This window comes from Falco punctatus (genome assembly GCF_963210335.1).
Source record: "Falco punctatus genome assembly, chromosome: 3".
Classification (NCBI taxonomy): Eukaryota; Metazoa; Chordata; class Aves; order Falconiformes; family Falconidae; genus Falco; species Falco punctatus.
The window spans coordinates 9,713,617-9,737,725 of record NC_137582.1 but is presented as its reverse complement, the minus strand read 5'-3'; the positions used below and the strand labels follow the sequence as shown (position 1 = coordinate 9,737,725).

General features: G+C 39.1%; 1 protein-coding gene across 15 annotated transcripts in view; it reads right to left on the bottom strand.

The window, feature by feature from the left end:
• CDH18 (cadherin 18) overlaps window positions 1-24,109 on the bottom strand; it is a 689,972-nt gene that overhangs the window by 237,976 nt on the left and 427,887 nt on the right. For 8 of the 15 annotated variants that reach the window (XM_080377753.1, XM_080377755.1, XM_080377758.1 and 5 more), the window contains one exon: window positions 8,587-8,683. The exons of 2 other annotated variants lie outside the window; for them this stretch is intronic. The gene's annotated coding sequence lies outside the window, so the exon portion shown is untranslated. Of the gene's footprint in view, window positions 1-8,586; window positions 14,222-23,293; window positions 23,616-24,109 lie in introns of those variants that run through there. 5 more of the 15 variants (XM_080377748.1, XM_080377750.1, XM_080377756.1 and 2 more) reach the window with 4 other exon arrangements.

Genomic DNA, 24,109 nt, shown 5'->3' with positions numbered 1-24,109 from the left:
CACACAGAAATTAAACAATCAAGACGCTACTACATGGCTTTTCAGAAGTCATTTTACAAAAGATATGTTGCAAGTTTTCAAAGAACTTATTAGCAGTAATGTGGCTATTTATGAGTAGTGACGCCGTAAGTAGTTCATTAGTTTCAATACTAAGAGGGTGTGAGATCAAATTAGCTATAAACTTACTCAGAGTGCAAAATTCTACTATCAATTTTGTATGAATTCATTCTAAGCAGTGTCTTTCATAGCTTTATAAAAGAAATTATCTTCTTCCTTAACTCCATTAAAGCATATTTACTGAGTTATTGGCTCCACAGCACAAAAAAATTAACTGACTGAGTTCAAATTCCTAAATATTGATTTCTCTTGACTTTGAAAACATGGTGACATCTGTGTGCAATCATTTCCAGATTGGTAACATTTAAAGTAGCCCTACTGGAAAAGGAAAGATAAAACCCTGTAATGTCACATCTTTGTCACTGCTATGTTACCAGTAATGTTGAGGGAGGTGATCCTTCCTCTCTAGTCAGCACTGGTGAGGCCACACCGGGAGTATTGGGTCCAGTTCTGGGCTCCCTGGTACAATAGAGACATGGACATACTGGAGAGAGTCCAACAAAAGGCCAGAAAGACGATTAAGGGACTGGAGCACCTCTCAAAAAGGAAAGGCTGAGAGAGCTGGGACTGTTTCGCCTGGAGAAGAGAAGGCTCAGAGGGGGTCTTATCAATGTGTAAAAAGACCTGAAGGCAAAGAATGAATAAGAGGGAACCAGACCCTTCTCGGTGGTGCCCAGTGACAGGACAAGAGGCAACAGGCACAATCTCAAATATTCCAAAAGAACACCAAAAAATACATCTTTACTGTGGGTATTCAGGTTGCCCAGTGAGTTTGCAAAGTCTTCATTTGTGGAAATATTCAACACCCAAATGGATACGGTCCTCGGCAACCCCTTGTAGCTGACCGTGCTTGTGTAGAGAGGTCAGACTAAATGATCTCAAGAGGTCCTTTCCAACCCACACAATTCTGTGACTCTGTAATTTTTAAAAGGTCTTCTATCACTTCTGTTAAATATACATAAAGGTATTTCTAGACAGCCCCACATGCAAAATCACACAACTAATTATATTTAAATAACAAATGCTGTTAACGTTAGAGTATAAAGTACTATGAGACACAGCAATTCCAACAAACACTTTTTATGTTTAATTCTATCAGTGCAATACCCAGCCCCATGCATTATCGTTAACAATGGCCTGTAGTATCAGAATGCAAATAATATATGAAAGATTAATGGCCATAAAGCAAAAAAAAAATAAAATTAAAAATATCATTTTTTGGTTAGTTTACCATCTGCCTATGAGAGTATTAATGCAAGTTTTTACACTGTATCTGAAATTTCTTCTTTCCATACCATACCTCTAAAGAGCTTTAAGCAATAATGATCAAATGTTTAGGAATATACAGCACAGTAAAAGAGAAAAGAAAATCTTAACATTTCTTCAGTGTTATCAGAATCCAGGTGAGATTTCTCTGAGCTTTGTTGGCTTATGTCAGATGTCTTTCAAGCCTCACAGATAAGGTTTTAGAAGTGTATTTCTGCACAATACTCAACTGTACCACAGATAAAGAAAACATGAACAACAGCTCCTCACAGTAAGCTCTAGGTAATTAATTAGCTTATGCCTTTGATATAACTAGCCTGTTATACATTATGGAACAGTTGCACTGAGACTGATAAATACTATCCCAGCCCAACAGGAAAGGAACAATCATTCTGATCAGCCTAACTCTTCAGAGGAAAAACATTCCCAAGGAAAACTAAAGCCTACAGCCTAAAGGAACCTGTACATTTGAGAGTTTGACTTAAAAATTCTCCCTGTATATTATCCCAGTTCCTAGATGTCAGGCTCACACTTGCGGCTTTTCTTCTACTTCTCTACAGGAAGAACCAGATTGCATTTTAATCAGGTGAATATAAAGTCTGATTTAAAGTTTGCGCAGTAAGGGTAAGTGATACAACAAAAGAAAATAATATGTGAAATGAAGTGGGTGAGTAGCGAAGATGGTGAGAATTGTGGCTGGATATGTCTGAGATATTTTATGACTAAACAAACATTCTTTTTAGCATAAATACGTCTCTGTAAATCAACATTGCCATGCATGAAATTCCGTGCAGTGGCTGACATAACCTAACACTTTCTGTTACCACTGTACCAAGCAAAACCAGCCAAGAGGTTCAGAAGTCGACTCAGGATTCCTCGCAAATTTTATTATAGTGTTGAACTGGATAAATCCACACTGGATAAATCCAGACATTCCTGATCATCAACACGCTCATTTTCAATCACAGTTTTACTAGACAGGAGGGACAAGAAAATTCCACACCATTGCCACGACTAACATTTTAAGCATGTGAATCTACAATAAAAGCTTTAAGTTGCTACAGTTTTATTACAAAATCACTTCAAAGCTGACCAGTTTTTCCTCTTGGGGGGAAGAAAATAAATTAATCAAGTAAAACAGACAACTTGCTTAAGTTACCACTTATAGTCATACTTCCACAAATGGACACTGGCTGCGTTACTGGAGTAGTACAAGTTATGTGCATATTTTCTGTCCTTTAATTTGTACAGAAACACTGTATCTCAGACACCATTTTGTGGTAAAAACAGATAAAGGATGACATGGAATGTCAACACCTTTCCATATGCTATTCACTAAAAAAAGATGTGCTTTATATATATGGGAAATAGATCCCATATACACAGACTAGATTGTTCCTCAGCACTGGCAATCAATGGGGCTGAGAAAAATCTATGCACTTTGCATGTCTGCCATCCTAATCCTTAAAAGACCTTGCTGACAACATGTAAGAAAAATAGGCAATGAGGAGAATTGTATTACTAATTTTAATAAAAAAGAAAAGATTTAAGGCATACTAAAATAAGCCTCAGAAGCCAAAACAGATAAACAAGTGTATACAAATGTTAACAGAGTGCATCATTTTGCACAAATTGGCCTCAAAGCACAAAATTAATATCTTAGTTTGTACATTAAAAGATACTTTTTTATTGTAAGATGGACTAAAAATGTAAAAACATCTAGCAGTTCAAGTACCCATGAAATCTAAAACCAAAAATATAGTACTTGCAACATTTTAAAGAGCACAGGTTTTAGATAGATTAACATCATGGCATTTTTGAGAAGATGTAGTCAACTGTGAATCAGGCGTTTGTTTTACAGGCTAGGTAAGACAGTACTAGCAAACCATTTAAGTGGTTAAAAGGCAACAGATTGAATTTAGGTAGACACCCTTTCCAAACATCATATAGTAAATCATCTCATGATATAAAATGCTTGTCACTATTCAAAAATGAGGGTTAGGTGCAATTTGAAATGTCCTTTCTCTGGCAGCATGTAATACAAAAGAACCTTATTTATGACTTACATTCAAGCAAAGAGGTAGGAAACATGATAAACCATGGCAATTCACAGTAGTACGTATCAAACACCTGAATAACCTCATTATATAAATGTTGACTGTTTTTCTTTCCATATTCTGTTCATTTATGGGATGGAGCAAATCAATACAACAAACAAAACACTGGATAAATTACGGAAGTGTTGACATATGCTACTGAATTAGACCACAGCAGCGTGACAATAACAGCTGAGAGTGCTGAGCTAGGTGCTGCTGCCTGTCACTCAGGCTCATCCGAAATACAGTAGTCTTTATATCTGTCAGTTGTTTCCTTCCTTTCATAAAATGGAAATAATTGATAAGAATGTCCACAGCCAACATCATTCATAAGTGACTCTTATTAAACCATAAGCTAAGATCTTTTGACTATATCATTATGAAATAAAATGCACCTTTGACTTGCAAATCAAGACGTTGTATTGTAGAATATGAGGTAAAATCACTTATTTAGAAATATCTAACACATTTAGAACAAAAATGACCCCTATTTACTATCTTAATGAGAAGTTTTGTGAACCTTAAAGCCAGTGGTGGATGTTAAATACTTGAAAATATAACTTGACAACATTTGAAAAAAACTAATCATGCAGATGGGCTAAATCTCCCAGTTCTTGATTCTTTCTACATTTGTAACCATGCATTGGTCTAACCAACCATCACAATAAAGGAAAAGATTTGTAATTGAAGAATTATCCCTGTAATAGCTAAATACGTAAGCAGGTCATTCATCATCAATAAAAAATACTAATTCCTTTCAGGTTTTCTTGAGACAATAAAAAGGTGCTTTGGGGGGTTTGTTTCTTTTTTTACTTACTTTTAAAAAATAAATACAAGTGTTTCATACAGTTATAAGGAAGCTGCACATTTTTCTTTTCCCTGGAAAAGCTTTGCATACCAGGTCTTAAGGCCTACTGCAAAATTTTAACTAAAATACTACAATGTCATGCCAAAAGTTTATTCCCTATGATATAGGTTATTTTTGCACTTAGGATTAAAACAAAATAAACCATATATATATAAATATACTACATCCAAATCCTGAGATAATTACTGAGTTTAATTACTACCAAAACAATTCTTCCATGTATTAAATTGCTTTTGTGCAGTGAGATTATCCACTGAGGTTCATTTTCCTCCTTTTCTTCCTCTGATTGCTTCGTTGCTGTTACTGATACATACTGGATTAAAGACCTAAACAGTAAATATTTTTTAGGGTATTAGTTACTTTCAGATTTTGAGACATACTTCATTTTTTTGCTTCTCACACAGCATAAGATTTCAGGAATTTGGGGAGTTTGAATTTTCTTCAATGCTAACATTAATCAAGACATTTTTTTTTCTTCAAAATATCCCGCTTCCCAGGAATACTGAACTGCACCCAGTATAACCCAAGTCCTACTATAATGAATTACATTCCTTCTTCTTGCCCACTTTGACTAAGAAAAGATGAATGAGGAATTTGATATTTGTTAAGCATTCAAGGCTTCTACAGAAATGTAAAATGTTATTTTGATGTCCTGAATATTACCGCATGTTTTTGAGTGTTTTGCACATATGCAAGCATCCTCTTAATGACCACTGGAAGACTTTTTTTTTTCCTCTGCTAATGTTTTCATGCAAGCTCTGAAACTAGTCTACGTGAAGTCTTTTACCTTTACAAACTCCAGTGTGCTAGAAATCCCTGCTTGTGGTAACATGCTCGCTAGTGGCAACATGCTCAGCAAATCCAGTTCCTTTTTTTGGTTTTGCATTTTTAAATAAAAACAAAACCACAAAACCACAGTATCATTAAAAGTAATCTTACAAATTTACAAAACAATGCACTTGTAAAAGAAAAAATGCTTAACCTGTTCACAACAAGGCTAAATCTGAACTACAGCCAGTTGACTTGCTTTATGCTCTTGCTGTATCATTACTTGTATTTCTCAGAAAAAAACCTGTTCATTGTGGAGGAATGTTAGTTTTCACAGCCAAACTGTATTTTGGAGTGAAGCCCAACAGACCTAACTTCTTTCCCTTTCACTTATGCACTCTTGAAAATAACTTTTAACCTATCCAGAAGACATTTTTGACATCTTGACATTTTTCAGTCTTTGGCATTACTTTAAGCATTGTTTCATCTCTTTAGATGTTACCCTGTTAGACAAGGTTAGCCTACAATAGTAATCAGCCACTTCAGGTTCTGTGATAATAGAAAAGTAGAAAAAAATAATCTTTCTTCTATATAATAACTAAAGGATATCCTTGGCCAAAAAATCAAAGATTTTCACAAAAATATTTTTCCACAAGTTTTAGTTGCTAAAACACCAACAGCCCAAGAACCATCCATCTGAGAAGAAAATATGACCTTCTACTTTGCGTGCCTTTTATCTTCGTCATGCTTTGTGGGTACTTTTATAGATCTAAGAACTGAACCTTCCTGTATCATGTCAAATACATCACATATATTGTAAGGAAAGAAGCTACAACATTGGGTCTTAGATGCTCTTTCAGCCTTTGTCACTTACTGCCCGGTAGGTTACCCAATATCCATTCTCTGCAGGTTTATCTGGATGCCCAGCATTACAGAACAACTTGTCCCACCACTGGAACAGAATCAGTCACACTACATAAAGTTAAGAATCTGTTAAAGTAGAGATCAATGCTTACATCTTCTTCCCTCTATGATTTTCCATAAGGCTGTAACACTAGACAAGCATGGTCAGTAACTCTAAGATTTTCTGTCTTTAAGTTCTCTGTTAGGAAACTTGATCTGTATATTAAAAGGAAAGTTGATCTGTATATTAAACTTCCTGTGATTACACTGACTGCAAAATATTTGTGTTCTGAAAAACTGTTAACTAAGGTCAAAAATAAGAAGTGCTGTTGCTAAGGCACAAAACTGATCTGATCCAGGAAAGAAATCTACGATTTTATCAGCTCCAAACAGTTATCAAAATCTACTGACAAAACAAATGAAAATGGAACAGTCTCTCGAAAGTGCACTCTGCAGGCCATAAACATTTTTTTCCCTTAATAATTAGACTGGTACATCTAGCTACAAAAACACCTCTGTTTCATTGTTTAATGAGTCAGCTCTAGGCCCGTTAGAACATGGGAACTATATATACAATCTTAGTATTCCCCTACAGTAAATATATATTATATATATGTTGTATACAGTAATATGTATATACACTGTATATATACAATATACAGTAAATGCAAGCACTAAATAAATAACTGTAATTTAAAAGGGCTATTATTATTATTAATGTTAAAAAAATAATACTGTGGTGAGACACAGACGGTGCAGCACCTGTGTCTTTACACATGTATATTTTTTTGTGGGTGCTTACCAGAAAGTAAGCCTTCATACGAGCACAGATAACCACAGACACACACAAACATATATCCATATAGATTTATACTCTTTTTTTTTTTTAATCTTCCCATGTAATTCCGCATTTCTGAGAGGTATGCCAAAGAACATTTAACCATATTGCCTCTACAACAGTACTGGAAACAACCATGATCAATGCCTCAAAACTTCCAGGGTAACATTTGGCTATAAGTTTTTAAAGGAAAGAAAAAATAAATCTTTAGACTCAACGGACATTATGTCAACTGCACTATCTGCAAGCCCAATCATGACTTTTGACAGCCATGACGGAGACCTTCAAGTACTAGGAAATACTTGAAGGAATTAAAAAAAATTGCCAAAGAAAGATTTCTGCACATGTTCACAAGCTATTTCTGAGTTACATTCTATGCAATAGTTTTGACTTCACTATTGCTGCATCAGGCATTAATCAGCAAAATTTCTGGCTCATTATCTTCAGAGTTAATTTTAGTGAGTCCTGCACATTAAGCAGGGTTCGTTCCCCAATTCTCTAAGATGAAATTGAGCATTTAAAGTAAAAACTAATTACATACTGAGGCATCAATGCCTACTTGCTCACCAGATAAAAATATAGTGTTATGTGGTGGTAATCTTGCATTTGGGGCCAATCACAGCAGGACAAGAAGCAAAAAATAAAGTCTAGAAAAAAAAATATTTTTATTGTCAAACCTATGACCTATTTTGCTAGATTTCCACCATCTTTTCACACTTCTATAACTACACAGTTGTTACTAGATATCTTTTTTCTGATAGTGAGTTAAGTAAAAAGTTATCTTCCATGACCTACCCCGGCTCCTCATTAACATCTATCCGCTAGCTTAACTGCATGCATAGCCAGTCCTGGTGCCAGCCAAAACTTTGAGTATCAGATTAAACTTTGGGTTTAAATGCAGGTTATTCGACAAGTTAAGGAGAGGCTACCAATGCAATTCTATGTCAGACAGCAGGATACAGCAACTTCGGGCGGGATTTGGTGAACAGCAGCTAAGGTAGGCTTGGAATGTAATGTTGTGCCAAGCTCAGTGGCACCCAAGAATGCATTTCAGACCATAACCTTAACGTTTTGGAGGACAAGTGAGAGGAAGAAGTGGCGGAATACCACAGACACAACAGTAAACTCTATTAGAGATTGGCCATGGCTTTAAGAAAAATATCTGCCTTATGAAACTAAAGAAGAGAACAGAACTCCTCAGATTTCTATGCTATCTAATGTTTATGGATTAACCCAAACCAATACAAATATAAAACTAGGAGAATTCTCACAGGAAGGTAGCAGCATTTGATAAAACTATATCCTCAAAAGGTAAGACTTATTCCAGGACTGGCCACATTCACACAAGGAAGCTGCTTATATGAGGCACCTGCTGAACCCAGCAGAACTTAAAATTTACTGTTCAACTGAGAGAAGGTGCTGTGAGTAGGGTCCCTTAAGGAGACAGTCCAGATACTTTTACTTGGGGCTTCCCGATTCTTCCCCTTCCTCAGTCATCTTATGGCCACAACAACCAGCCCCAGAGCCTATGAGTTGGGTACATGTAAAGCCTATCTCTAAGAGCTCAACTTGTTGCCAAGTCACACAGAACCAGTGGTAAAAATCAGGCAGTAATTCAGCCCCTTCGGATACGTATCTAACCAAACTGATCATTAAATGCAAGTAAATGTTACCTGCTACACAAGCTAAAAATTGCTCTGCTGCAACGAGTAAGAAAAGAATGAATTCACCTTCTTCTTGAGCTCCAGACCAGTGCTCTAGCCAGAAGGCTGTGCTTCTCCTCGGCTTACTTCAAATAAAATTCATTCTCTGCTCATTTCACAACACCTAGAAATGAAAAAAAAAAAAATAATCTTACTGAGATAGCACGGGAAATATTCTTTTAATTTAGTCTCTTTTCAGTAACTGGACTAGGATGTGTTTTAAGGCCTGGTTCTGGACAGGAGATCGTACATTTCAGAAGGAAATGTCAAAGGCACTTGCAAAGCAATGTTACTGCGATGCTAACTTGGCATCTTTAACCCTTCACATTATAAAAAAGACAGGTAATCTCTAGTAAACACTAGAATGATGCCATGTTTTCTTTCACCACGGTCAGCAATCTGTAATTAATTCAAACAGATGACACACTGCTTCCATGGAAAAGAAAGAAAGGTAGGAGTGAAGTAGCTACTCTCACAATTTCTGCCCGGATAGAACACACTCTAATTGGATTTCTATGCTGGGAAGAAAAAAACAGCTAAATTACCCTTTTTCATTCAAAAAAGTAGAAAAAAAATGAGCGGTTTCTAGGAGACCCTGCAACAGCAAAAATGATGCAGTATTCTTGCCACTTCTAAGAAATAAAAACATTTCATTATTTTGAAGTAGCTGGCCAGAGCTGGCAGTTGAACTCAATTATGATTCCATCAGGTGCCAGCTGATACATTCAGTAGTGTTTGAGAGAAGTCCATGCAAATCATAACAGAAAGTAATCTGACTAAGCTGATACGAAGCCATTCCTTGCCTAAGAATAGGTCTCACATTCCAGATAAAGAAAACTTACAATGTTAAAACTAAAGGATGAAATCAACTTAGCAAAATAATTCCAAAATAATTTTGTTTTAGAAACACACTCCCAAAGAACTCAGAGCCGACCAACATATAACATGGTATTATTCTTCCTGGAAAATCTCACAAATAATGAAAAAGATGGTATCTTGGTTAATGCAATGTCCACATTGTTTTCTGTCTCCATCTGCAACAGACCTTTTTTCTCCATGCTATTTAGTATATACTGGGGCGGTGGGGAAATAAAACGGTTGTTTGAGATTTCACTGAAGGTTGCAGGATGCACTACGCACGTTGCATTTACTTAGGATAGCAAATGCAGCTGCATTGGAAATCGGGAAAATCGTAAACATCCACAGAAGTGAAGCAGTAGACTCGGTCCTGCAGGACAGTGGGTGCTCCCTTCTGCTTAATGCCAGGTAGAGCCCCACTCACTGAGAAAAGCACTACACACCAGTATTTTGTGCCAGGCCGTGCTGTAAATCAATGTACTTAATTGTAGTGGCATGCTGTTCGAGGGGAAAAAAGAATACTCTAAACTCAGACAAATCAGAAGAATGACTTCAAATTCTGCCCTACTAAATAAGAGGGCTATCTTACAAATTAGGGTAATACTTTAAGCACACAAAGAAGCTTTTTTTCGTCATTAATTTCTAGAACACACTGTTGTCCATCTGAGTCATTTTCCTTCATGGGGCTTCAACTTCTTTCCTCCACATACTACCCCAGTGTCAAAGAAATCTTTGGTCCTTCTAGTAATCAGACTCTTATTTTCTGTACCTTACCCCAAGATGACATAAACAATTGCTTCATCTTCACAGGTTCATCTTCTCCTTAGGCCTTAAAGACATCCAACTCTCAATTTGCTCTTGCCATTATGACAAGCAAGCCTGACTTAACCTTCCTGTGGCTCCAAGTCTTGAATTTTTCCATGCACTAATGCTCTTACCTCTCCACATACACTCTTAACTCTCCACAAAAATATATTTCTGGAAGAAGGGAACATGACTTCATAATCAGTGGAAGTAAAATGTATCCTCCAAAAGTGAGTCTATCTAATCCTCTAATCTAGTTTCTCCAGTTACCGAAGTCTGGAGAGAACATTCACATCCAAGGTGACTAAAAATAAGCACTTAATAGATACAATATATTCCCATGTCAAGACTACTAAAGAAGTGTATTGCAAAAGACTTGGAATTGGATGTGATCCCTGTGAAATTGCCACATAGCTTCACAGCACATTTAACATTTATTTTTAAAGTGGGGTTTTTGTGGTTTTAATAGCAAACAGTAAAGTAAACACTGCAAATAGCACTTCAGACTGGACAATAAAAACAAAAAAAATGTAGGTTGAAAGGAACTTTTGGAGATCATCTAGTCCAGACTCCTCAGGGCAGAGCTAACTTCCAGGTTAGGCTGGGTTCCCTTATGGCCTTGTCCAGACAAGTTTTAAAAACCTGCAGGGATGGAGGTCCCTCTCTAAGCGACCTGTACTGCTGCTTAACCTCACTGCCTGTGAAAAGCTGCCTCCTTATACCCAATGTGAGTTTCCTTCATTGCCACTTATGGCCACTGTCCCCTGCCCTTTTGCTGTGCGCCTCCCAACACAGCCCGGCTCTGGCTCCTCTACTGCTCCTACCACCAGCTCCCTGCCGTGCCTTCTCTCTTGACTCCTGGCAAAACAAATCCTCTAGCACCTCAGTTGCCTTCCACTCAACACTCTGCATTTTCCTGACCTCCTTCGTGTTTTGGAGCACTGTAACCTGGGCACAGCTATCCCACTGCAATGAAAGAGAAGAATTCCCTGCCCCAGCCTGCCAGCTGTACCTGGCCACCAGGAAGCCTCCCCTGCTGCAGGGGTGCATGCCTCACCCGTAATTCGGTGCCCACCAGATCCCCATGTCCTTTCCAGCAGGACTGCTGGCAGCTGGGCCCTAGCGCTGCGCTGGGTAATGCCACACCAGGAGCATGACTTCTGCTGAGCTGCCTGTGTGAACAGCATCTGCACCAAGTTTTAAGACAGATTGTCCTGTCCTAAGAAACTTAAGCCTAAACTAGGTGAGACAAGTAGATGAGACAGGATGAAAAACAGCTGTTCAAGAAAGGCAACCCATTAAAAAAGAGGCCAGTTAAAAGTTTCGAGCAAGATTCTGAGGGAGCATAAAGACAAACGCAAATTCAGGAGCTTCTGTTCAAGGTGTGAGAGACAGATAATTGAGAGACTCAAACCCAGAAACAGATGATAGGGATAAATAAAGCAATAGTATTAGAGGGTTACCTGGCCGCAAGGTGTAAGAATAGGAGGATGATTGAAAGCAAAATAAGATTATGTACAACCTTAGGCACACAGCTCACCTATTCATTCAGTTATTTATTTTTTCACTTCTCAGATTCCAATTAGGCAACATCAAAGATACCACAAACCACTTTATGTATAAAAAGGTCTTCAAAAGCAAAAGTCGTACTGCAGTCTGTCAGAGCTCCCTGACAAAGACAAGTTCAATAATCCTCTACTGCACTTGAGCAATGAGGAGTGAGAAGTATAACCTTAAAATATAAGTAATAGAAAGAAATAGGTATGTGCCTGAAAGGAAATCTCAAATTCATCATGCTAAGCTTTCAAAGACAAACTTTAAACAAAATGGAGGTAGCTGAAAATACCTATTCATTTTGCTTGTGAGAAAAAAGAATCTCTCATGCCTTTAGGCAGTGGAGAATTATGTGGTCTTTCAAACAGAAAAAGTGCAAACTGTAGAGGATCAGACTGAATAAACGTTAAGATGCCAGTCTTACAGGGCCTTTGGGAATCTACTCAATAACAATATTTTTGAGACGCCTCACACAGGAATGGTGTATTTGTTATAGTTATTTACACCTTGCAGAGAAACCTAATAAAAATGAAAGGATGTGTTTATGCACTAAGGAACAGAGACAAAGAAATATCTACATGAGAACACAACAGGTATAAACAAACCAGTCATTTTAAAGCAAGCTGAAAAGGAAAAAAGAAAGAAAAAAACACTCAATGAACAAACCAAAAAACTGATAACTTTCAACTGTAACATACTGTAAATAAGATTGATGTCTTCCACTTAGCATCTTTCAAGTGTTGAAAAATTAGTCTGGTTAGTAGGGCTCTTTCCCTCAATTTATGCAAAGAGTTGAAATGTAGAATTCATTTAGTCCTTATAGCAAAAAGAAACCTTATCATAAAAAAGGCAGAGGCAAGCAATTGGATGGAAGAACAGTTTCCTAAGCCTGTAAAGGCAATTCCAACACTACTATTACAGCTGTTGCAGATGGGACAACAGTAGTATCCAATAACCAAAAAAAAAAGAGATGTAGATGTCTGAATCAGGCTTCTTGAGTAAGCCCTGGTGTCAACCCTGCTGCAAAGACCTGCTTCCTGAATACAAGGTTTTCGTGCATTTTATTCAGCATGAAATAATGATGGTACCTGTGGGGAAGCCCCTTGGTTGGTACAATGGGAAGGTTAATCCCAAAAGAAGCCATCTCCATGGCAAAAGTTCTTTCTGTGCTGTTGAGCAGGAGTGCAAATAAAATGCTGAGGCCCTTGGCTGAGGATCTCAACACATCTCAAGGTTGGGATCCAACTCAGTATGCAAATATATTTTGCCCTGGTGAGACAAAATTAAGCAGAAGATAGGTATAATTCTTGATATCTAGTATATTGCTCATAATATCCTAAAAAGGAATTATAAACACTAATTATTTGGTCTAAGCCTGTAATCCTCTTTAGGAGTAAGACATCTACTGCATAAATAGCTTCGGCAGGGGGTGGGAGTGGGGGGAACCACTACCACCCCCACCCCCCAAAAAAAAAACCCAAAAATACAAGAAAGCCAAACAACTTCATAATGTAGCAACCTATAAAACTAACTACATCTTCTTGTGAAAAGAAAAAGATGAGGCATAAAAGAGCTGACTCTAATTGACACCTTTACTACAATAATCTGGAACAATACTTCAAGAGGAGCAAAAAAACAGGTTTAGTCATGCCCTTCTTTTATTGTACCATATCCAAAAAAAGGTTTCAATCTTTTTCTTAAATTACATACTTTTACTTCTTTATTGAATTCTTCAGTTCATCTCTTTTATCCTTTCCTTTCTGCTTTTTTTAATCAATTGCTAAAATTACTCAGCAGAATTGCACATGAGGTATACAAGACTCCCTTTCATTGGCTTGAGGTATATGGGAGACAGGAGTTTAAAAGGTCAGTCATTATGTGCAGTCCGTAACCTAACATTTTCTGCAGACAAGATATGTTCACAGTTACAGCAGGAATGGGGCCAAACTGGATTCGAACTATCCATTTAAAGTTCTTTGTTTCTGCAACTAATCAAAGTCCATCTTTGTTCCAAATATAATGTTCTCTAGCGTCAGGTATATTGAAGACTCCATCAAAATGGAGCAAAGAACTCAGACCTTTAATGCAGCTACAGGTAAAATAAAGATAGAAGTGAAAATATAGAGTGGGCAGTAACAAAAAAGTAATGAAAAAGTATAAAATATCATGAAAAAGTTTAAAGACATGAGAAAAAATAGTGGGGAGTTGGGAAGACAAAACCTAAGCAAAAGCAACAATTGCCCCATCCTCAGCAGCAATGAAGACTCACAGTTCCCCACCTGAGTGGAAACTGGTGTGCAGGGACTCAGGAGGAATCCACATTCCAGTTAGCTGGCATTATAATGTTCTGTCCAGCAGCAGGTTAGCCTTACCTACCTACTGTTTGTAGCAGCCAATAAATAATTGCTCTGCACTCATAAATTCAGTAATTCCTTCTTGCAAGTCTCTGTGGATGGTAAAAGATGTTCAAATAAAAGTGACACAGTAGAGGAAGAGTACAGAAAATAAAAGTACGGTTTGATAAAAGATCCATCTATCAGTTTGAATGTACTAATACTGTGGGTTTTAAAATAAGAAAATGAAGGTGGCCTTCAGGTTTCACAAAGGATAAACAACTTTTGCCACGTTGGAAAATCAGTTCATGTTTTTAAGTCTGAATGTTGATAGAACACTATTTTTCATACAGTCTGCCTCATTTTGAAGCTGCTTCTGTGGCAACATCAGGAGATGATAGAGAAGAGCAAAGTGTTTCCCTTTAGGGCTAACACTGTATGTGGACATTACAGGAATGTTGTTATCAAAAGCTTTGGTGTCACAGCAAGATCACCAGCAATCTACAAAGATTGACTACACAGACTGGCAGGCTGAAGACCTTGTAGACAAATCAATCTGTATGGCATTCAGTTTCTGGTTCTGATTTTCCTGAATACAGTGATGCCAGAATGTCGATGACCTCAGAGGACAAAAGCCAATTCTGTTTTAAGTTCCTTTATTTAGTTTACAGATGCCATAAACTTAAATGTTAATTAATGTTTTTTTCTAAAAATATTCACAAGCTTTTATTTTAATGAATAATTGAAGTCCTGAGCAATATTTACAAGCTGTCCTTTAATACAAAAGCCTTTTAATAAACCCACTCATCTTTCACCTGGTATAAAATATGAATGCTAAGTATAGAAGCATTCACGTTTGTGGATTTCTGCAAAGTTAAGAAAAGTAATACCCTATATCTAAAAGCAAAATTACAGCTACATGTTCAACTAAGTACATGCACACAAGTCCCAAAACGTGCAACACATCCATTTAAATGAGACACGTGCACAGGGACATTCTTGAGTTTTGCTCTGTAGGGGAGTCACAACACTCATTAAAATATAATAAGCTCCGCAATGAATAGAGCAAGTGCTCATTATAATGTAATGAGCAATAATTATCACACAACGGTCCTGTGGAGTAAACTCATTGCATTCCAAGAATGTTGTACCTTTTTTTTTTTTTTTTCCTTGAAAAAAACCCATAAATAGGAGCTTCGCCCATCTGGGTTCAGACCTAGCAAACATACAGGCATGTTGTCATAACACAGTGTATTTGACCAAAACCACTCCCATAATGTAACAACACAAGCCAAACTGACTTCAGTAGCAGAGTGGGCATTAATTGCTTTAGGAAATCAGGCCTCACCTGACCTTACGCAGTCTGAAACAACTCAAGTTCATTAGCCTTCAAGTCACAATGCAAGGCTACATGGTCGTCAAAGCTCTCCCTCCTGGCTTTGCTTGAGAGGTATTTACAAACCTCTCGAATAGGTTTCTGTCTAGGAAGCTACTTTACAAAAGCATGTACAAAGGAACATCCCTCTGGTCATCTTTTCATCTGCCTCATGGCTAAAGAAAGGTTACTGAAATAAAGGTGTCCTATTCTTCTTTCCCCACATCCAGCCTGCTGTTCCCCCCATTTTCACCACATTAGATCTGGAACCTGCCAAGCCTTTATACAAAATGACATAGCTCTCTAATCTGGCAGAAAATTAATCCAAGAAAAAAAATAAAACCCCAAGCCCTACAAAAAAGCAGCAACCTGTTGGTTAAGTCATCTTGCATAAATTCCCCATAAGCTCCTCTATGCTCTCAGAGGCTTCCGTCCTCAGTAACCTATCTATCTACTGACTCCTCCTTAAGAGGTCAAGAGGTCTCCAACGTTATGTTTTTCACTGAACAGTATAAAACACATTAGGTATCAGCATGATGCAGTTGTTTGAGATGGATCTGAGAAACAGAAAGGCCTCCTTTGGGACAAGATTCATGTAACAGGATCATTCCTAAAGCCTGTAAACCTAGAGCATCCAATTTACAGCACACAAGCCACACGCACTGCCACGCCAACACGTTTATGCCCCAGCAGCAAGATGGAGACCGATCCATGGCACTCTGCCGGCACTGGGGACCCACTCCTTACCTATAACCCACACACAGCCTGCATGCCCATAAAGCACCTGGTTAACACCTGGGAAGAAGGTGCTGCTGCTTTAGCAGGTCACATCATCTGCTCCAGGAACAGTAACCACCTTCCCACCATGCCGCTCCCTGGGGTAACTCTGGGGCACCCACTGTGTTAATGCACTGTGAATTTTACGCCTAGGATAGCTGTCCTGAGAATATACAGAGTAACAAATCTAGTTTATTTAGGAAACACTAAACCTTGTATGAATCAATTGTACCGTGAATGCTTCGCAGTCTTTACCCGACACTGAAAGAAGTTCAACCAGCTAGAAATGATGAGCACCACTTGAAAACATGTTTGCCTGCAGATTGTCTTACCACTTTCCAAAACCACTTAGAAGGGTTTCTAATACAAAGCTACCCTGGATTTCAAAACATTAGTTGTGCATTCATTGAAAATGAATGAGTATAAGAACAAGCATTGCATTTCCTCAGCAGTTTTCTAAAGAAGTCTTAGATGGTTCACAATTTAAAAAAACAAACAAACAAACAAACAAACAAAAAAACAACAACAAACAACAAAAAAACCCCACCAAATAACCCTCATCGACACCAAAACAAAAACCAAACAGAAATAAACCCAAACTTAACATGCAACGCTAAATGAACTGATTATTTTACACCTTCTGCCATGCAAATACAAAAATATCTAAGAACTCTCTAGGCTGAACAGGCAAGATAGTAACTGTGAGCTCAAATTCCCTAATATGAATGCAAGAATTCGTGCTTCAATGAGTGGCAAATACATAACAAATTTTCTTGATCAGCAAAGTATGTGGAAATTTCATGTAATCAATGATGTGTAGCTTATTTTTTTCACGACTCCAATAAGCAGGCTTATTATTTATTAGAAAGAACAAAATGTAAAACATAAAGGAAACTGTGATTGAGGACTGTAATCCAGACATAAATTGTTTCCTTTTTATTTTTAAGTATTGGAAGCTCCCATGAGCAGTTAATAGCTGCCATGCTACAGTGATGCTCATATGCCCTAGTTTTTTTTCACATCTCCTGAAAGCCAAGATTTTACACTTAGAAGAGTCAGCAGTTCCCAGGTGCTAATACAATGTACCAGTGTTAAAAATACCTCCTCACAGTCAAATTAAGTCTTTATTGAACAACCTAAAGAAGGTACCTCCATTTCAGCAGCAACTTTTTTCCTTCAAATATGCACAAACATATGCATATGCACTCCAACACCCTCAAAATTAAGAGCAGCACTTTTCCTGTCCTGCCACCATGGCTAAACTATTAAATTTTTTACCAACTATAGGAAGGTTCTTTACTGAATGAGCACTTGTACTTTGCAAATAGTACAGGATTCACTGGGACAGGGTCTCCAACTTGGTTCTGAGTATCTCAAATGCTTTGCCCTGCTGCTACAGAGATGGTGTCTATGTTGCTATTTATTTTTTTTAATTATGTATTCTATGAATTTGAGTACCAGCAGCAGCAGAACGTCACAGAAAGTTTGACTGAATCCTAGCCAGAAATCCAAGCCTGAGAAAGTTCGCCCCCTGCCCCAATTCAGTGTTAGCTTAAGCCTCATTCTAACAACTAGCAATACAGAAATTGTGTATACAAGGAAAAGACAAAACAAAAATATTTCCTCTGGGCAAGGCAGAATTATTGACAATGAAAGGCACTTCATAGTCTCCTGGACCAAAATATTTTCATTCACAGCTCTCCCACCACACCCAATAAGAGTAAGATGTGAATTAAACAGAATTAAAATCCAAACGTGTAACTTTGGTATAACAGTATATTAATCATTCAGTAAAGTGGTCTAATCATAGAATATTATACAAAATGAAATGCTTAATATAATTATGAAAATGCACACTCCCATCCATGAAAATAAGCAGGCTTTGGCCAAAGAACAGGTCATAGTACTGCCACATGATGTGATCAGTAACTTTTACCTGCTTTTAACAGTACCAAGCATCTCTCTTTTTAAAAAAGCTGATTTCCATTTCTTTGTACCTTTCCAAAGAATGTGTGTGCATCAGTAACCATGTATGTGTCCATAACTGTGGCTATAAGGGCTTAATGGCAATTAATTATGAATCAATACAGTGCATGATGGAGACACCGGAACAGGCTATCCAGAGAAGTTGTAGATGCCCCATCATTGGAAGTGTTCAAGGTCAGGCTGGACAGAGCTTTGAGCAACCTGATCTGGTAAAAGATGTCTCTGCCCATGGCAGGGGGGTTGGATTAAATGAATTTCAAAGGTCCCTTCCAAACCAATCCATTCCATGGTTTTATGACCCACCTGGAAACACCAAAACAGGGAGTCAGCCAAATACAGAGTTGGTGGTTTTCAACAGGAATACTGCCCAGGAAGAAGACATGATGGGCAGTGTTTAGCCCACCTACACTGAGGCAAGTACTTCAGTTCAGGCTGCCTGTGTTATCAGCAGGGAGAAGCAGGTTCCTCCACAGAAGTTCAAAACAATTCAAGTGCAAGGCCCCACCACAGCGCATGAAAAACCTGAAGCTGGCTGATTGGCAATGCCCAGCCCACCGCCCCCAGCTGACAGGGGAACTGGATAAGGACACAGCAGTCCCCAGTTCCACCACCACCAGACTGTCCTAAGGAAAAACATGTCCATCCTACCACCCCACTCCTGCCATCTGCTGTCGAGACAACTGGACTGATCCCTCTTGTAAAGAACTTCCAGGGTTCAATGTTCCAGACTATGCAATACTACACAGACCAAAAAATCTCACAGGCTGCCTCAGTCCTATGCTAAAAACGCAGCCAGTACCTGAGCTAGCTTGGTATTTTTATACATCACTTCAGAAACATGCTTTAAAAAGTGTCCATGTAAGCACTGGATAAATGATACTGAAACCAAGGTGAGGTAGAGTGAGGATGGAAACGTATCTCTGTGGCCTAAATATATTCCTCCTTGCAAGAATATTTGCTTAAGAGGCAAACAGTTTCATAAAGAGCAGGGAGTCAAGTTTGCAATTGTAAAATAATGCTCTATCTTTTCTATCACAACAAACCCAGCCTTAATGCTGCTCAGGTTTGAAGTAATTCCAGAAAAATATAAATGGCAATCGCCATCATGCAAAATCACAATTCTTACAGGCCTCAGGCATCTGTTAAATATATTCACAGTATACAAGAACTGTAGATGTGCAAATGCCAACAAGTTGCTTATCACTTACAGAGCTACATGACTATGTTGTTCTGGTTATGCTCAATGCATAAAGACACATTACTTAAAAAAAAAAAAAAAAAAAAAAAACAACAACAACAAACAAACCCAAAGCAACAACTCCCTATCCCACCCCAAAAACCACCCCAACGCCCAAACAGGAGATTAGGCTTATGCAGCAGACCTGGGAGATCTGAAGGGAGGGTAGTAACTGTAGCAAGCATAGTGTTACCTCACTCCTGTCAAATCCCCAACTGGCTTCAGCTAAATTTCTATTGATTCTCCATCTATATATTAAGACCAGCCCAAAAAAATAATGGTACATTCTTTAAAGCACCTCACTATCAGCAGTTTGTCTGAGAAAGTTTGGTTTTGGAGGACAAAAATCTCATTCTGCCAGTCTTTCTTCTCACTTACGGGAGACATGAATTTTTTGGTTCCCAATTCAGGAGCTTCTTAAAAATTCTACTTCAATTCTTGGATTAATTTCCAAATTTCATGTAGCTTTTTTTTTGCTGGAAATGGAGAGCAAAATTGTGTTTAGAATCAAAACTGATATACAAAGCAATGGAGACACTAACACTTCAGTATTATTAGGCTCTGCAATACTTCTTTAAAACAATATTGTGCAGTATTTGTTCTGTAATTACCTTGCAATGTTCATGTCATACATGAAGTTACAGAGTGCTTCAGGGACTTGTCTAAGATTGCCCATCAAGTAAGTGGTGAAATTAAAGCACTTCACCCTGATCTAGCACTGGACTATACTCTCTTTAAGCTAGAACACTGTTAACCAAGGAAAAAGAGTTTTCTACTATAAACAATGCTAGTGAGATTTACACACTGGATTTTAAAAACCTTTGTAGGCAATTTGAGGATTTTCATATTATTTCCACTTAAGAGCTTCAAATATATACATCTCCTTCCTCTAGGAAAAGATGAACAGAATCTCTTCTATGAATAGAATCATTTTATATTGATTTTATTCACTATGAATTTCCTCCCCTTCCTGTCATTTCAGTTGCCAGCTTTATTTTGCATTGCCTACAAGCAAACTGTGCCCCAGCCCCTCAGGATGGCTGATTAAGCTCAGGCGCCTTTGCAGGACAGGTCTGTCAGAGCTAACTAGCTGTTAATTGTTCAAGCAGGAGCTCATGTTCAACTGCATGGAATAGATGACTCACTAGTATTTGGCTGGTTTGATTCAATCTGATAACACTGATAATTTTCAGCAGTACTTGTGTTAGCAGAAATGTAGTTCTTAACCAGAGCAGGGTCTTCCAGATGTGGAACAGGATTTTTCATACCCTTGAAATTTCATTTATCAGCCTGAGATGCAGCCTGAAGTCTTTCATAAAACTATATTGAGAACTAATAACTCAATTACTCACATTTAAAATGTGTTTGTTTCTAGTTGCTGATAAATATCCAGTCCTTATTAAAACCAATGACTAAACCGAGTTCAGAGACATTTTTTTAATGATTTTTTTTATATATATAATCAATTTTAAATAAAGGTTGTTCCCTGAAGGGTATTATGTAAATGTTACACACAACAGGAATGTCAGTCCTGGCATGTACACATGCACTCGCACGCACTTATTCTGGACGTTGAAGACATTTATCCCCTGTTGTTTTCTAACACTGCCTATGTCACTAGAACTATTACCATGAGCTAGCACAGCATGCACCAACAAAGTGGTTGAGTTAGTGTCTCTGCATTGCAGGACAAAAACAGTAGACAGCAACAATTTTAATGCAGGTAGTAAAAATGCTGCTCTCAAATTAATCTAGCCGGGCAATTAAACTGATCAAAGTATAAAACTTCGACTGGCATTCTGTCCTAATAGCGGGGCAGCACTCCTACCCTGGTGAACCCTTATAGGAGCATCAGCACCTAGAAATGGAAGGAATTTAGGTTTGAATCTCATCTGTAAACGGTTCAGTCGGCAACACAGTGCCCCCTAAGCCAGGCTTGTGCGCCCGATCGGCTCCTATTTAAAGGAAAGTGCTGCCTGACACACTATTGCTCCTGTCATTCTTTGGAAGGAGCAGGTAACAGGAAATGGTTCGTTGGGTTTAGTTTGTTTGTTCAGGTAGAAACGAAACAAAGTTATCTATTGCAGTCCTTAAGTAGGATGATTAGTATTTTGAACTAACTACAAAAGAAAACTATAGGTACACTTTATTCTTTCTTTAAAAAAAAAAAAAAAAAAAAAAAAAAAAACCACAAAACAAAACAAAAAAAAAAACCAAAAAAAAAACCCACACAAGACTGCAACACCTTAATTTGAATTAGGTAACTATAACATACCATGTCTTCTTCAGAAAAGTCTGAAATGAAATATTCTGTTAAAGGCAGTGGTGTAGGTCAGGGAAACCTTGGGGTTAGTTCTCTAAATCAGTCTTCTTACCTTTACAGTTAGGCAAAATGCCAAACAGGCCAAACTTTTAAATTAATTTAATATTTCCCCCTGAAGACAAACATCTACTCTCATCCAGCAGGAGGACAATTCTTGCAGAATGGAGGCTTCAGTGTTTTGACACAACTGTATATGATGGACTGCAGCACAGAAATAAAGCTTTGGAAATGTAGGAGCTATGCTTAGTGTCTTGGAATGAAAAATAAAATCTGTACCTTGAACAGAGGCAGTGATTTTACCGCCTATGCCGAAAGAAGTTGTAATTTCACCTGTGTTTTCCATCATATTTCTTTTGATCATGAAAAACTAACGAAGCATTGATGCTCATGAAATCGAATTTATCCCATACCCTAACCTGAAAGATGAACTACATTAACATATAAGAAATATTCACACTGCTTCACAGAGACTCACTCAGAGAAATACATACAGGGATGTATGTTTGCCACGTTTCATTGGCTTCCTTACCCTGTCCTCCTTGTATCTTGTCAGTCCTGTACACAAACCAGACTCTCCCTTTCACAAGCACACACACATACACACACATACACATACACACACACACACACAGCTTCAGGACTACCCTGTTTTCAAAGATACACGTTAGTGAAGTCATGCTGAGGAACTCCTTGCTTGCAAAAGCACTCAGTTCCAGACCACTGGCAGTGCAATTGGTGAAAATGTGGTCTGAACTAAAGGCACATAGTAGGTTTTGTCCATTAAGAAGGATACCATGGGGGTAGGTGAGGAGGAAATGAAGACAGGATGCATTTCTAGCTGTGCATTATTTACAGTGCCCTTCACACAAAGTAAAGTTGGGTCGCTGCTTAAGCTGTAACAAGCAGCTAAAGGTAAATCTGCAAGGAGTCTTTTTTTTTCCTGGGATTTCAATCCTCAGTTATTCACATAATATTACAGACATGAGGGGGGAAAAAACCCACAAAACTAAAATTGCTGTTCAAATATCAAGCTTAACATGCTTCACATGCAGTTTCACATGACATGCTTTTTCGTATAGAAAGGCTCACATACGTGAGTGAGTGGAGCTAAAGAATCTGCCTGCCATCACCATTAAAATGCATCTGCACAGTACTCCCGTAAGTTAAGCAGCAGAACTGTAGGTATTAGGAACACCGTCACACGCAAACACATACACAGAGCACTGCTACCTTCCTATGCCTGTATTTTGCAGGTCCCTCTGTAACTGCCTCAGAAAAGCAAACGCGATTGATTCTAAACCACCGCAAGGCTAAGGCTTACAGATCAGCGGTAACTTTAAGACAGACAAATTACAGGTTGTGGACCCACTGAGGCAGCGTTACGGCACACAACATTCCGCACTGCTTAGCAGGCTGTGTTAGCAGCACCACTGTCCAGAAACATCCATGTCGCTACATATTAAAGTGTCATTTTATTCAAGCCTTACCTTGGCTGACTTGCCCTAACTGGTGACAAGGCACTTTAATTTATAAGAAGCAAACGGGCACTTTTCGCAGGCTGGCGGCACAGCTGCGCTCTGTCCTCCGAGCGGCGCCCGGCCCCGGCTCCGCGTCCCCCGGCGCCGCCGCTCCTGCAGCGCCGGCACCGGGCGAGTGGCTGCGCCGCCCCCCGCCCCCGCGCCGCTCGCCGCCCGCCCCCGGCCTGCCCCCTCCCCGCCTTGTTTTCCCCTTCGCCAGCACTTCGGGGCCGCACGACGCCTCCTGCGCAATGGCAGACCCCGGGCAGCCCCGCCGCTCGGCAGGAAGCGCGATCCATCCGCCCCCCACCCCCCCGCCCACCCCCACATACCGGTGGAAATGGTGCGGACGGGCACGTCTTTGTCCGGCCGCTGCGCGGCTGCGAACCCCACCTTACCCCCACCACCACCGCCGCCGCCACCCCCCCACCACCCCGCTTTCGTGCCAGGGCTGCTGAAGAAGGACGGCTCCGGCTTGGGGGCAGCAAGTCACCAAACTGGGAGCCGGGAAGGGAGGCTGGGGGCCGGGGCTGGGCTGTCGGCTGGGGTGGGAGCGCGGGGAAGGCGCTGCTGTGGCAGGCTGGCGATAAACGCTCCCATTTCTGTGCAAAGTCGTCACAGCCTCGTAAACATTCAACTGCCGGCTCGTTCATCCGCATGGTCCGACGGTGGCTGCAAGATTCAGATTGAGTGATGCCCTTTAATGCCTCCTGCCAGTCCCGCTGGGGCACAGGAGGCTTGGCACTGGCCACCTGTGCCCTTCCAGATCAGCCCCAGTCCTTTAAA